The sequence below is a fragment of the Pristis pectinata genome, chromosome 5 (assembly GCF_009764475.1).
Source record: "Pristis pectinata isolate sPriPec2 chromosome 5, sPriPec2.1.pri, whole genome shotgun sequence".
Classification (NCBI taxonomy): Eukaryota; Metazoa; Chordata; class Chondrichthyes; order Rhinopristiformes; family Pristidae; genus Pristis; species Pristis pectinata.
The window spans coordinates 84,532,406-84,548,046 of NC_067409.1; the positions used below are offsets into that span (position 1 = coordinate 84,532,406).

The 15,641-nt window shown below is 38.7% G+C and overlaps 1 protein-coding gene across 2 annotated transcripts in view; it reads left to right on the plus strand.

Annotated features, from left to right (window-relative positions):
* The window catches only part of LOC127570353 (catenin delta-2-like), a 909,541-nt gene that overhangs the window by 146,536 nt on the left and 747,364 nt on the right, over window positions 1-15,641 (plus strand). For both annotated transcript variants that reach the window (XM_052015821.1, XM_052015822.1), the window contains exon 2: window positions 3,814-3,898. The gene's annotated coding sequence lies outside the window, so the exon portion shown is untranslated. The remainder of the gene's footprint in view (window positions 1-3,813; window positions 3,899-15,641) is intronic.

A 15,641-nucleotide genomic window follows, 5' to 3' on the forward strand; every position in this document is an offset into this window, starting at 1 on the left:
ACACTGTATAGCATGCATTGACGTACAAAAGGTCATTAACATAGCCAGCTGGAATGGCATCTTCAAGATCCTGTTGAAAATTGGCTGAGCACATCCACAGCTCTCACTATTCAAGAAATTCCAGGACAAATGAGGCCAAGCACCCAGTATGAAAATAAAACATCATCTAAATTCAGCATCAATACTTGTAGGATGTAAAACTGTGCCTTCATGCCTGTAGGCTTGGCATCTTCTCCATTCTTCTTAATTATGTTTTTGAAGTGATCAATCTGGCAAACAAATTCAATCAAGGTTAGATGACAGATTGTTCAGCATTAGATGATTTCAGAGCAACAGAGCATATAGTGCAGCATTCAAGTTCTGCTCTTCAAAGGCTGCGAAGTGATTCCCTGTAAATTATCTGAGGAGATGCAGATCATGATGAACAGGGTTTCTTACTGTGCACCAGTTGGGCATAGAAATCAGTTTTGAAGTCATTCTCAAGGCATGATGTGACAACATTTCTCCCAGCATCACATCAATAATGAGGCTCTGGACAATATAAACCACTTTTTCTGCTTTGGCTTGACTCTTATCAACTCACTTTGACAAATTGATGTCAAAATGAGCAAAGCCCATCACTGTTGGAAGACTTGTGATCCTGGAACATGATGCATGCCTAACACACAGGCTTGCAGCTTCATTTCCATTCTTTATGGCTAGAAAAGTTGGGCCAAGTGCTTCAAACAGGAAATGAGATTGAATGATTTCTGCATATGCTCTCAGAACTATCCCTGCAGCTTTTTGGGCCCAGTTGTTACAGACTAGGTTACTATTGGTGAATGTTCCTTTAAGATAGGGTAGTGTGTGTGTGTGGGGCGTGATGACGTCAACAGAAGATATGGACATAATGACGTGTTTGGAGCAGATAGTCGGAATCAGTCAGGGGAGAGAGAGACACCAGCCTGCTAGTCTCTATCGATGGATGAAAAACAATAACTGTGCCTGTCACTGCAATCCACGTATGGATTTTTGGAATAATCTGGTGGAGTCCACTTTGTCGTTAACCTGTAGAAGGAAACAGGTATTTGTGTGGATGGCCACGATTCGAGTGCCTTTCAGGGTGGCAGATGCTTCGGAAGAAAGCGGTGGAGTAGTCACTGCTGAGTAGACACTGAGGTGTCGTATGAGTTCCAAAGTGGAACATTTGGATTTCGTAATTACTCTCTATTTTCTTTCTACGTTTTGTCTTCAGCCAACGGTGGTTGTTGAAGAAGCCTTTGCTCACGTTTCACCTTATGGCTTGCTGAACTGAACTTTGAGAACTATTCCTGGACTTGGAGTTTGGGAATTTGCCACACACACACTTTGAGTTTAGTTTTTTGGGTTAATGTTTAAGATCTAACATTTTTACTTCTAACATTCTAACATTTTTACTTTTATTTTTCTTATTATCATAAGTAGTTATTAATAAAATAGTTTTTTAATACTTATACATGACTCAGTGTGTTTCTTTTGTTGCTGGTACGTAACACAATGAATCACCAATGATTGGGACCATAAGGAAAACAATCTTCAGCCTATCTAAGCCATGCTAAACACTCAAAGGACACATGGAGTGCATGCCTGAATATCACCTGCTGAAGGGTGTGCACAATGGCCAATTCAAAAATAGTCCATAACATGGAAGGCCAAAGTGACAGGAAATTCTGCATTTCACTGACAACTGGAAGAATCTACCACAGTCATGGAGTCTATAGAAATTGGGTAAAGGCTGGTGCATTGAGAGAAGTGAGAGAGCTCAGGCTGAGGCCAGCACTCAAGCTGGGAAGTAGAGTATGTTTGGTCTCCATTTGGCAAGAGTGCCTGTAGTAACCACGGGCAGGTTCACTGCTTACTATTTTGACCTCCTACTCCACTATCTCTTTTTTATCTGCCAAGAGGTTGGTGGCATGTCTTCCACTAGCAGCTGGCTACAAGGATTCCCAAGGGATGCAGATGTGTCTTTTGTGCTTCGTTATTCACAGCCATTTTTTCTCAACTGGTGTTTGTTGTTTTTAAACTTGGTATGGATTTGCATTTAGGAAGTTCCAAATGTAAATTATGGACCTCTCAAGAGGTAGATGGTAAGTTGTCACTGAGTTATTCTATATTCCACTGTGGAAGAGGATAGAATTTCATACCTATATTTGTTTTTTTTTAGATGCACTCAGGGGGGAAAATAAACAACCATTCACTCCTCATTCCTGAGAAACATTTATTGAGTGGTCCTTTTAAGTATGGTGCATTATTTTTCTCCCTGGAAGGAAGAGCTGGGCTAAGGGAAATGAACACAAAAAGAAACTGCTGAAGTAAAATAAGTCTATTGTCTCCTCACTGCTTAATCATGGAGAAAAATATATTCAGTCAAGAAAGTATGTAGTACGGATTAGCAGCTAGTACCTTCATGTAAAGCACACTGAAGTAATTATAGAGAGAAGCAATTTAGAAATGAAATATATAATCTGTATATACTACATTGACTGCTAATTACTACTTACAGTCTCATGAGTGACAATTCTGTTTCACCTTGAATGCACAGAGAGGAGGGCTCAATTTAATATTTTCACCAAATAATTAATCCCCTTTTTCCCCTCCCAGCACCGCCTGCTCTCCCCAAGCCAAACAAAAAATCAGTTTACTATGCCATAACTAAAATCAATACCATGGAAACAAAATAACAAAGGTAAAAATGGAGCAAAAATTACTGTTACTGAGTCAATTCACATGGTCTGAGTTTACAATTGGAATCAATAGGCTATTTTGGGGGAGTTCAATTTGGTACATTGACTCTTACCTTGCAAAGCCAATCATGGTAAAAGCAGAAGGAACAAACTTTGGTTTTTGATACGAGTGATGTTTAGAAAATATTTTCACACAGAGGAAAGCCAGTTTTTTTTTGATTGTGCAGGATACGTGACAGTTAAAATGGCAATAAACATTCAGAATGATTTTATATGATTCAGGTGTGATTCAGTGTGATGCAGGTGTGAAAATAAATTTGACTTCATACGGTCACTACAGGGTGAAAAGTTACTGGGGATTCTAGAACATCAAATCAAACAAAGGCAGATACCATACAAAAGTGGTCACAATGTTTTAATCTTATTTTCTCTTGGTGACACAATAGTCTTGGCAACATTTCCATTAAGTTACTACTATGGTATAAATGTTTACATGTCCTAACTGGTAAAGTTACATTCAATACAATTCAATAAAAATTTCAGCCCAAAATTCAGCGTGAACAATAATCATAATCACTTCTTGTAACCTCATTCAACATCCATGCAGTTTTTGATCTTGGCTGCCGTCATAGTGCAGAACTGAGAGAGTGCTGCACTGCCAGAGATGCTGCTTCAGGTTAAGAAGTGAAACTAAAGGTTGTTCTGCCCTCTGAAGTCAAGATAAAAGATCCTAAAGCACAATTTCTAAAAGATGAGAGGAACTTTTCCTAATACTAACATTAAACACTGAAGCAACATTTGGTATTTTGTGTTGAACCTTGAATTGTGTAAATTGAGCATCAAAATTCCTGAATTAAAATGGTGACTTTGCTTCTAAATAATTAATTGGCTTTAAAATGCTAAGGACGGACTTGATGCCACAGATGACATTGTGTAAATGGAAGTCAGTTGTTTTCTTTTGAGTACTTTTAATTCACCACCTGGTGGCTTTACCTAAAGAGTAAGAGCATGTTTAATGAGGAACTTCTGTGGCTAAATTTCTTTGTGCTTGTACTGCATTGGTATAATATATTCATAACTTGATGCAATCTTTCTTTTGGTCTTTTTCCAGGTGTGAAAATAAATGTGATTTGATATGGTCACTACGGGATGAAAAGTTGCAGGAGGTTCTAGAACATCAAATCAAACAAAAGCAGGTACCATACAAAAGTAGTCACAATGTTTTAATCTTATTTTCTGCTCTCCTGGTGACACAATAATCTTGGCAACATTTCCATTAAGTTACTACTATGGTATAAATCTCCAAATATCCTAACTGGTAAAGTATTCTTAAATCCAGTAGGTGCTCATTTTACTTGTTCCCTTTGTTCAAGTTGTTCCTTCAAGTGGAACCAACTTGTTCCTTTTGATTTTACTGAATTATTTTTTCAGAAAACTCTGAAGTTTGCAAATGGTGTAGATTAGTGGTAAAGTTAGCGATGAACTCCCTTAGAACAAATAAAACTGCCTTATAGTTTAAGCCACATGCTTTCATCTTTTAAAGGGGAAAGTTGCAGGTAATGCTGTCAGCCATACTGTAGAGCTGCTGAAGGTTACACCTCTTAAATTCTCTACTTAGTGTCAAGACATAGCTCCATTATCAAGCAGTTTACCTAGGAAATTAATATGCACTTAACAGCCAAACAGAATTGATGTGGAAAGAAGAAACTTGCTCTGCTGCCAGCTCATGATCACCTAAAAAGAAAGGAATACTTCAGTGAGTGTAATTAAGGCCATACTTGGAAGTGATTTGGTAAAGCCATGAAATGTAAAGTACTGGAAGTGATTCGGTAAAGCCATGAAATATAAAGTACTGGCTTGGTCAGATATTCCCTGAAGTATTGCAACCTGACAATGAATGCCATTTGTTGCTTGAACATAAATTGAACACGCAAGCACAAATCCACAGAGTATCTTGGAGTCTTAGCATCATGGGCTTTGTCATACTGCACAGCAAAGCAACAAGATTTTAGAAACCGAGCATAAAAGGAGCCATTTCAGTCCATTGGGTCTCTTCTGGAGAGATCCAGACTTAATCCAACAGCTCTGTGATTTTCCCCAATCCTCATACCTACATATACTGTACTTTCAAGTGTTCATCCAAGTTGAAAGTTTGTAATTAAATGCCCTCATTTGTGCAATGCAATTTCAACAAACATAATACATTTTTAGAAAGGCTTAGGTGATAGTTAATTTGTATTGAGGAAGAGATGTTCCCCAGAAAGTTTTTGGAGCAAATACTTCAGTGATTTGTTCTTAGAGTCATAACTAAAGAATCATAGAGTTGTAAAAAATGAGAGCTGGCCCACCATATCTGCAATGACCATCGAGCACCTATGCTAATCCAATTTTATTCTCCCTCTATTCCCATTAATTCCTCCAGATTCCAATGCTTGCCTATACACTAGGGACAATTCACACTAGCCAATTAATCTACCAACACACATATCTTTGAGATGAGTGAGGAAATGAGAACACCCAGAAGAAACCCATGCAGTCACAGGGAAAACTTTTAAATTTCACACAGACCGCATCAGAGATCAGGATTGAATCTGTGTCACTGGAGCTGTGAGGCAGCCACTCTGCTAGCGACATCGTTGTGGCACCCACTAACCTTCAACCTTCTTCACACTCACTCCCAACAATAACCCATGTGCTGACAGGTATACATCCTGCAATATTAGTTCAAAGCCATGAGATAACAGGAGGTTGAACTTCAGGGCCTCCTTCAACCCTTGTTCTGTAGAGCAGGGTATAGGAAAGCTTTCAGCTGTAGTATTCTCATCATCATTTTAGAATATTGTCAGAGGATTAGAATATGGCACAAAAGCAGGCCATTGAGCCCATCAAACCCATGCTGGCACCTAATGGAACAATCCCTTCAGCCCTATTTCCTGTTCTTTCCCAAACAACCTGTGAATTATGATGTTGCCTTCTGAAGGCACTGACTTGGACTAGGTTGAGAATTACCACCAATATTCCAATATGTTAAAGCTAGAAGGATCTTCAGGGCTGCCTTTTTCTGGTGTCTATCATTTCTGTTTCTTGTTATTATTTACCATGTATATCCTATGGGAATCAGCTGTTTCATTGTTTCGATGAATGGATGTGCTTGAAAAGGCAATAGAGAAAATATCCAGCTACCACTGGCATTATTCCAAACAAACTTCAGGTATTCATTTAATCTGGATTGATGAGATTGAACCAGTGTTTAGCTGGATTCAGTCAGCACATAATCACTCCAAGTGATATATTTCCTCAGATTCCAGCTGTATGTCTCGCCAAGGTTTTTGCTGTTCTCTTGTCGAGCTTCAGCTGAATCCATTGAGGTAACTTCAAAGAAGGAAGTCATCTTTCCACAGCAGATTGGCTCAATGTCTGACTGTCATGGAGAACTGCCAGTCAGGATGTCACCAGCTTCCAGCTTCAAGCTACTCCATAATAGCAGTTGTGATTTTGGATTCTGAGCATTTTCAACCAAGCCATTTGAGGTTCAGCAAATGAAATGACAGCTTTAAAATGTAGACATCAGAATACCCTACCCTCAGTATTTGTGTAAGAGAAAGTCTTCTCATGTAGGTCCAGCAAAGATTATTACTTTTAGATGAACTAAATTTTTTTATTGTTTTGCCAGCTAATTGGTTGGACAGCTCTGGGCTTAACTCACATCAGTCTCACATTTCATTGCTTTTGGTTGTGGGATTGGGAGAAGGGACCAAATAGTGACATGTTTTTGCTTTGAGGCTGAAAAGGAGTCAACAACTATTTGGTGAGGTTTGAAGAGTAATTAAAACATAGATTTTGATTATAATTTTAAGTTGAAGTGATTAATTTGTCTATAACACAGCATTGAGCTTAGCTGTAGGCCTTTTATTCAGGATAGCCTCTTGGCATAGGTGTGGATTAATAATCGAAGTATCTTTCCATCAGAAAACTATTGCCTAGAAATTTAATTGAAGAATACCATTTTATTTCAGTTGCGTGGAACTAAAAATGTTCTTTCTCAAGTCAAATGCATGAACAGGTCATTTTGTGTTATTTTGCAATTCAACTAGGACCATTGGTTACTCCTAGGAAAATGATCTTTTAATAATAGATTAGGACCCTAACAATATCAGTCCTTTTATACAAGTTCTGACAACACCTCTCCATATCCTTACCAATGAAACCCAATCCTCTCAGCTACCTGACTGCCATCAAGCACCTTCTGTTCCCCTCTCTCCTCTCCACCATCCCTTCCCACCATTCGTGTACCCACCTCCATCCTTGAGTCTTCAGCTCTGCAATCCTCCTAGCACCAAGATGTTCAATGCATGACTCTATCTGCAGTCAACAGCTCTCCGCCACATTCAGTCAGAGTCATGCAGCACAGAAACAGGCCCTTTGGCCCACCATGTTCATGCCAACCACCTGTACTAATCCTGTTTACTAACATGTGGTCCACAGCCTTCCATGCCTTAGCGATTCAAGTGCTCATTCAGATAATGAAATATTGTTAGAGTAACTGCCTCTTCAATTGCAACCACCTAAGTGGATAAATAAAACTTTGTTATTTTCCCTCTAACCTTCTTTCCTTTCATCTTCATCCTATGCCCTCCTGCTTTTGACTTCTCTCTTATGGAAAAAGTTTCTTTCCATCCACCTTATCTACGCCCCTTATAATTTTGTACACCTCTACTGGATCCCCCTCGGCCTCTTCCACTCCAAGGAAAATAAATCGAGTCTATCTAGACTTTCCTCATAACTGAAACACTCCATCCCAAGTACAATGCTGCTTTTGGTTCTTGGCCATGATCCTCTGTCCAATTCACATCTTAGGTTACAATCATTCTCTCTTCTTTGACCCACCACCCTCTGACCTCCATCATAACCATCCATCTTTTATCTTCCTCCCATCCTGACCCTGGCACAAGCATTATGTCCCCTCTACCACTGTATCCACAGGTACCAATCCTCTTTCCCCTGACCTCTCCTCCTACCCCTCCCTCTGCCCTCCTAATAGACACTTGCACTGGCTCTAATTGGATCAATGCTTGCTGGCTGACTTATCCTAGTACTCCTCACCCATTCCACTCTCCCCTCCTGCTCCCCTCCGAAACCCATCCTTGGTTTACTCCTGAGAGTGTGCAACAACCATTTATTTGTGTCCAAGGCCTAACACCTCGGGTGCAACTGAAACTTGCACACTTCACTGCACTGTAATCTATGGGATAGCTTCTTGTATTTATTTAGTCACTTAATTTTATTATGCCACCCATGTTTCCAGCTGTTCTCTAACGACAACTTAAAGTGCAAGTCAAGTTTATTGTCATATGCGCAAGTACGTATGTGCACAGGTACAACGATAAACTTATACAAAATTATACAAGAAAGAACGCAAAACAAAAACAAAGTCCATTTTAGTGCAAAGTGATCAAAGTGAAGGAGGAGATAACAGTTGCTTTAATAATAATAGATAATGGAGATCGAAATAAAGTAAGAAGTGAACTGAAGGAAGTCCCAGAAGTGCCCATTATTAATAGACTCCATACTATTTCACCAATGATTCACCATTCTGAAGGAAACTTGCACTTTAAGAACATTGGAATGTTAAAACAAATGGAGCAGGAGCAGGATATATAGTCCTTCACTCCTGCTGTGCCATTCAGTAAGATCATGGCTGATCTCATCTGGTTTCAATAGACATTTCCCTTCCTGCTCTTTCTAATCCATTACCCTCTCATGGATCAAAAATCTATTTATCTCAGCCTATCGAGGTAATGAACACCAATGACTCACAGCATTCTGAGAGAAGAAATTCCTTATCTCATTCTTATATGGGTGACTCTCTCATTCTGAAAATATCCCCTGGTTCTAGGCTCACACATGTGAGGAACCATTTTGGCATCTTGCCTAGCCAGCTCAATATTTTGTTTTATAAGATTACCTTTAAGTCTTCTAAACTCTGATACGTATAGGTCCAACTTGCTTCAAACGTTCCTCATAAGGCAACTTCATCACCCTGGGAATCAATGTAGTGAATCTTACCTGAACTGCATCCAATGCAATTATATCCTTGTGAAGGGAGATGCAAACTGTACACAGTACTCCAGGTGTGCTCTCATCCACTTCATGCACAGTTACAGTATAGTAAGTCTTCCCTACTTTTATACTGCAAAACCCTTTGTAATAAAGGCCAACATTCCATTTGCCATCTTAATTATTTTTTGTACCTCCATAATGCTAACTTTGTGTTTCATTCATAATGACAGCTAGATTTCTCTGAACTGCAGCATCCTGTCATCTTTCTCCATTTGAAGCAATAATCTCCTTGTCTGTTCTTCCCACCAAAGCGGATGACCTCTTACTTATCAACTTTACAATCCATTTGCTGCTAGTTGCCTACTCACTCAACCTATCTATGCAACTTTGCATCTTTTTCTTAGCTTGTTTTGTTAGCTATCATCTTATCATCAATAAATTTGTCTGCAATACAATTGGTTCCTTCATCTAAGTTATTCATATAGATTGGAAATAGTTGAGCACCAGCACTGATCACTATGAAATCCCACTAGTTGTAGCCCACCCACTTGAAAATGACCCATTTATCTGACTCTTCCATATCAGTAAACCAATAGTCTATCCATGCCAGTGTTTTACCCAGTCTTCTGTACCATGAGCTCCAACCTTGAACAGTAATCTTCTATAAAACCATATTGAATATCTTATGGAAATCCATGCACAATAAATTACTGGTTTCCCTTTGTCTTTTATGTTACATAAGTCATAATAAAGCCATGTTGATTTTGCTTGACAGTTATTTTTTAAATGTTCTGCTTCAACTTCTTTAATAATTCCAGCATTTTCCCAAAGACAGATATCAGGTTACTTTCTGTATTCCTCCTTTGTTAAATAGGGGCATTACATTTACCATTTACTATTCTGTTGGGAAGTTTCCAGAATCCGGGGAATTTTGGAAGATCACAACCAGCTGTTTATGTGAAAACTCTAAGGTGGCGTTCATCAGATCCAGGGGCTTGTCAGCTTTTAGTCCCATTAGTTTACCAGTACCTTTTTCCCAATGTTTAATGTTACACCCTCATTATTAACTCTGACTTTTCAACCTTTATTGATGTGCTTGCAGTGTACTCTACTGTGAAAAAACATTTGTTCTTTATTGGAAACAATTAGCAATCAAACAGAATCTGTGGAAAGAGAAAAAAAGTTAATATTTCAGGTCTTTGTTTGCTTTCCACTAGTGCTGCCTAATCTGTAGTGTGTTTCCGGCATTTGGTTTTTAGTTCGTATTTCTAGCATCTTTTTTTCCTTAATTCCGAATATTAATTCCCAGACTTGTTCTCTAAGGGACAGTATTTAACTTTGTTGGCTTAAGAAAGGAAAAAAATAGGTTTTTAAAGCCCTGCAGTATTGAGATTCTAAAGCTCTGGTACATTAGTGCAGCAGGTAAAGCTGCTGCCTCTCAGCTCAAGTGACCCAGGATCAATCTTGACATGTGGTGCCACGTGTGTGGAGTATGCATGTTCCAGACTAATTAATTTATTAAAAATCAAACGATACAAGGCAACTTATAAAAAAAGTCTTACATTTTTCTGGAAGTTACATCCCTGCATAATCAATTGTTGTGCTCAAGAATTAGTGCTTCGATATGATGAGGGTGCATGTTAGCAACAAGCAATATGACAAATACACTAACGATAACACTGAATAAATTGCATTCTAATTAATTTGTTAGATATTTGTTATGTTGTTTTCTTTCGTCCAAATTATTGACTGGGTGCTCAAGGTAAGCACAGTTTATGTTAATAAGAATTTGTTCTGCTAAAGGTTTTTGGAGCTGCAAAAGCTTGACAAGCAAAGAAATTAAGATGCTGAAATTAACTGATTTTTACTTACACACTTGCAAGTTAAACCTGGAGCCTTCAGTTTATTTCGCTCAGTCAGACTGCTTAGCAGACTGTTCATTTAGTCCCCCTCCAAGCTGGTAGATTTTTACTGTTCCCTGAACAAACTGCAATACATAGAGGGAAATCAGGCAGGGAGTATCATAGCCTTTAAAAGAGCATGTCTACTTATTAAAACAGAAAGATAATTGAGCAGTTCACATGGTGTGCAATATCCTGCCCCTTCCATTTTTAGGCCATGCTGAGTGCTCAGGCTATTAAGAATGACCATACCCACCCATACTCCAGATTAGTATCATTTTTGTATTTAGTATCATAATAGTGCATTTTGACATGATCTTTTATATAATTATATAAAATTACATAGTTATGGTTTTTATTTCCATTATTATTAAAGAAAACCTTTAGGGACAATAATTTTAAAAAGAGCGCAATTTAATATCTCCTCTTTCTAGTTAACATATTTCTGCTAGGTTGCAATGCCATTTCCAGTGCAGTTGGCCTAAAATAACTAAACTAGAGAGGGAGATTGAGGAATGTAATGTCCAAATTAATTCTGATGTGGGAAAATGAGTTTCCAGTTTCTTTTGTGATTTTTGTTTTGAAGAATTTTGGATTCTAACTCTGCCCACCCCCAAGAGACAACACCACCAGATTGATTAACCATCATAGTAAGTTTTTGATAATTACACTTGTTTAATGGTCTTAAATGATGCACTTAATTTTCAGATCAAGGGTAGCATTAGAAACTATTTGAAGTTGTTTACTTATTAATGTTTTAATTTACTAGGAAATTGATTACTGTGCACCAGTATAGCCAGCAAATGTGATGAGTAAAAAATGTGATTGCTTAGTCAGATTCATTTCTGATCCAATATGCTTATTTTTTATGTTAAACCTTTTTTCCAGACACATTAATAAAATAGCTGCAGGTTATTACCCTTAATTATATCAAGGAATGTTTATTAATGCATAAATTATGTTTTAAATTACTTCCTAATACTGCTCAATGGTACTGGCTCATTGAGGGTTATATTTTTCTGAAAACTTGCTATAGTTTCGCACACAACATGCGCTTCAAGGGGAAACTTATCGGCCATAATAGTTAAAAATGTCAGACAGCTCCAATGGGCCCAGATGTTCTAGGCCAGTATTTATGCTTTGTAGAAGCCATCTTTCTAAATCTTCATCTCACCTAAACAACAAATATCCTTGGATCCCTTTCTTCCTCATGTATTTACCTAGCACTAGCATCGCTTTTAATGTATCAAGGCTACTGACAACTATTCCATGTGGCAGTGCATTACACATTATTACGGCTTGCTGAGGGAAGAACTTGTATCGAATAATTGCTGCTAGATTTGGACACCCAGGTGGAAAACACCTCTTTTGAAACTTCCATAAGTTTAACAATCTTTCTTGGGTCACCTCTTGATCTTCTCATTACTAGAGAAATAATGCCTTGGCCTGCTAAGTCTTTCCTGGTGGTTTTCTCCTCTCTGTTATAAGGTAGCAGCAGCTAATTCAGCAGTTGCAAAGAGAAATGTGCCAATGCCTTTGTTGGAAATCCCAAAACATAGACCATTTTATCTTCTTTAACTGCTGACACTCCTGTTGTGTATTTCTATCATTTCTTGCAGCTAAGATTTCCAGCATTTGTAAAACATTATCCCATTTTATTCAATTTATAAATGATCCCAAAGGCTTCTGATGTTTTTCCTTCACAGAAAATGGTACAGGCACGAAGCTAGGTTGATGATGGCAAAAACTCATTTGTGAGAGAGCTGGATTTGCACAAATTCTTTCCTGGACATCACTAACAAGGCTGACATTTATTGTTGTCACCCTCTGCGGTGATGGTGCTAAGTTGACTCTGGCCCATTTTCAAGACTAGAGGCAAATCTGACTACTGTAACAACAGAATGGTCTCCCAGCTTTATGCTACAGGCAGATTATCTTGTCATTATTATGAGAGCTTGTCATGAACAATTAGCTGTCACATTTCCTGTACTACACCAGTGGTTACACTTTAAAAAATACTTCACAGGAGGATAAGTGCTTGTAAACAGCAGGTATTTCTTAATATTACATTGACTACATCAAATTGACTTCCATGATCTCTTGACCAATGTACAGTTTGATCTCTGCTAGGGATGCTGGGTTCATGATGACATTATGGATTTGGTTCAAACTTGAAATCAAGGGAACAGTTCCCAGTGCATAAAGCCATGCCTAACATAAAAGAAAATGGTTGTAATGATGGAGCCCATCATTTTGACCCCAAAATAATGATGCAGGAGTTGCTCAGCCCAGTGTCCTAGGCACAATCATTTACAACTGATTATTAATGAGCATTCCTCCATTATAAGGTTAAAAGATAAGACACTTCCTAATTATACTTCCACGCTGCTACAGTAATGACCCCAAAGGCTTGTGGGGTTTTTGGGAGTGGGATAGTGACTTGCTCGCCAAAACATACACAGCCTCTAAGATGCACTTGTAATCTGAGTATTTATGTATTTGGTCCAGTTAAGGGTCTGGTCAGTCGTCATGCCAAGATATTGAAATTAGGATTAAAAAGATGCTAGAAACACTCAGTGGGTCAGACAGTAGGAAGAGGTCAAAGTCCCTTCATCTTTGACCTGAAACATCAACTTGATTTCTCTTTCCACAGACGCTATCTGACCCAGTGAGTATTTCCAGTATTTTCTGTTTTTATTTCAGATTTCCAGTATTTGCAGTTTATTGATTTTCAGATACCACAGGTCGCATATTCAGTTAAGGTAATGCCTTTGTCAATTTCTTGCTTGCTTCAGTTTTCAAACTTGGGCTCAGAAATGGCACATGCCATTCACACAAGGGCAATGACCATTTCCAATAAGAGGGAATCTAACCACCTATCTTTGCCATTCGATGTCATTAATATCACCTGCCTTTAACATCCTAGGGACCCACATAGGTCAGAAACTCAATTGGCACAGCCACGTAAATGTGTTTACAAAAGCAGATCAGAGTTTGCACATCTCATGCTTTCTGGCTTTCTGGCTTCCTGAAGTGCTTTTAGCATGCTTTAGGCACATCAGAATCATGACTGAATATTCTTCACTTTCCTGGTTGAATCAAACTCCAAAACCTTCAGTAACCTCTGAGTCATCCAAGATGAAGTAGGCTGCATGATTGGCACCCTATCCACTTTATTTGTCATTCACTACCTCCACAATGGGCACAGCTGGATTGTGTACCAACTACAAGATGCATACTGTCATTTTGCCAAAACTTCTTCCACAACTGCTCCCAAATCTGCAGCTCTCACCACTTGGAATAAAAAGGCCTTTAGGTGCATGGGAACATGAATGCCTGAAAAGTACCCTCCAGGTCACATACAACATCATCTGGAAATACATCTTTGGGTCTTCAGCCACTAGGAGAGGATCCTAGAACTCCTTGCCTAACAGCACCAAGCAATGGTTCAATAATGTCTCACAACCATAGTCCCAGTGACAATTAGGGATGGGCTTGTCATTGATCTGACATCTTGAGTGAATTAAAAAAATAAACTTGGAATAAGAAACTAGCATTCCCTCCCTCAATCATACTTCCATTTTCCATTAGAATATTCTTTACATCATCCATTTTACACAAATTGTCACGTTTCAGCCTAGTTTTGCAACTCGCATAAAGAAAACTGAATGCCATGATTGTGGGCAGTGCGCTTCCAAATTCCTGCTGTCCTTTCCCAATGGATGTGTCAAATGCTCAGACTTGTAGAATTACACTGAAAGTTTTGGAATATTCCACCCCCACCTATTACTCAATTTTTCTGTTCATTTGGTCTCAAATATCTACACTGGTCAGTGACCACGTAGCAAGTTGAAAGCTTACCACTGAAAACTGCATTCTTTGTAATAATGAATAATACAATTAGCAGGGGAGCCAACGTGGAATCCTTTGGAGCCTGATGTTTCACTGCTCCAAGACAGAATCTGTAACATTTATCACCACTTTGAGCTTTATATTGCGAAGCCAATCCTTAATCAGTTTACTAATTTGCCATTAATTCTGTGAGCCTTGATCTTCTTAAAAACCATCACATGCAGGGACTTTATTAAAGAAATTCCCAAAAATCAAAGAAAATTATAGCCGCTTCACAGCATTTATCTGTTAAATTAGTGACTGCCTCAAAGAACTTCTGTTATAAATGAGATGTGTATTCCTTATGGCCTCTGCGTCTTTCAAATGAATCTTGAGAGCATTCAATGACCATTTCTGTTAGGCATTGACCTTCCCTCCCTCAACAGATGCTAATTTGGTTCCTCTTAAATTCTGTGTTCTGTTTTAAAAAAATAACTACCAGAAGATGCTCTCCTACTTCATCCCTTGTGGCAAGTCAGATGATAAAACAATGTTCTGTATGGGTTGATGTTGTACCATGTTTTAGTTCTGCAGCTGTGCCTCAGTTGGCAGTACACTCAGCTGAGTCAGAAAGTTGCTGGTTCCAGTCCCAATTCTTTAAAATCTGGACTAATACTCCAGCAATGTACTGTCAGAAAGCAAAAATTAAACTGCTGGAAGAACTTGGGCTGAGCAGTGTCTATGGAGGCAAGCAGATGGTTGACATTATGGGTCAAGACCCTGCAACAGGACTGACGTACTGTCAGAGTGTTGCTTTGTAGAGAAGTAATGCTGAGTCTGGTCTCTCAGATGGATGGAAGTGTTTCAAGGAAGAGCTGACAAAATGTCCCCATATTGTGGCCAATGTTTATCCCTTCAAGGGCATTTCAAAAAGCAGATGATCTGATTGGTGCTGTGTTGCTTTCTTTAGGGAGCTTGAGCACACATTGGTTGCTGTGCTTCTTGCATTACAGCTGTGACTGCAAATATATTACATTGGCTGTTAAGCACTCTAAGAGATCCAGAAAGTGACTCAAAAAGCACAACAAAGTACTGCCCCCTTCCATTAAGGGCAAATTCCAGGTCGGGGTTTAGTTGGTGTTTGTTG